The following is a 573-nucleotide window of genomic DNA, read 5'->3' on the forward strand; positions in this document are numbered from 1 at the left end:
GCTTTGACGGTGCCCCGCCCACTCTGTATATCCCGCCCGCCGGCCCAGCCCACACCAGCCCCGCCCCGCCCCAGTTCGCCTCGACACCGCCCACTCACAAGCAGTCTGCTCTCGAGCCGCCCAGCCCTCCGCGCTCCACTCCCCCGCACCCCCACTCGAGAAGGTCCAGGGGTGGATCACTGCCCTGGCGGGATCTGATCTGAGTCAGAAGCGCTGAAGGGGGCCCAGTCCCTCACCCGAGGGCTGCACACCCAGGCTCCTTGGACTCCTTGGACCTTCTTGTCCTCATCTCTCTTCCTTTCCCAGCAGAACCGGGGGAACAGAACCCCACCGCCCCAGCCTCTGACTTCTGACACCCACACTTGCTCGTCTTCCCTGGCATTTACTCATCCACCCATTCGCCCATTCACTGATCGTTCATTGAGTCACGCACTCGTGTACTCACGTTCGCTCGCCCTCCAGTGCAGCTCTGCAGAATCCGGTGCCCTGCTCACCCCCTCCCCGCGTGTCCTCCCGAGAGACTGGGCCCAGAGACTCACCAGCTCCCAGCCTCACCGTTCTGGTCTGTGAAGT

Source organism: Fukomys damarensis, unplaced genomic scaffold (genome assembly GCF_012274545.1).
Source record: "Fukomys damarensis isolate Sample0158 unplaced genomic scaffold, DMR_v1.0_HiC HiC_scaffold_37, whole genome shotgun sequence".
Taxonomy (NCBI): domain Eukaryota; kingdom Metazoa; phylum Chordata; class Mammalia; order Rodentia; family Bathyergidae; genus Fukomys; species Fukomys damarensis.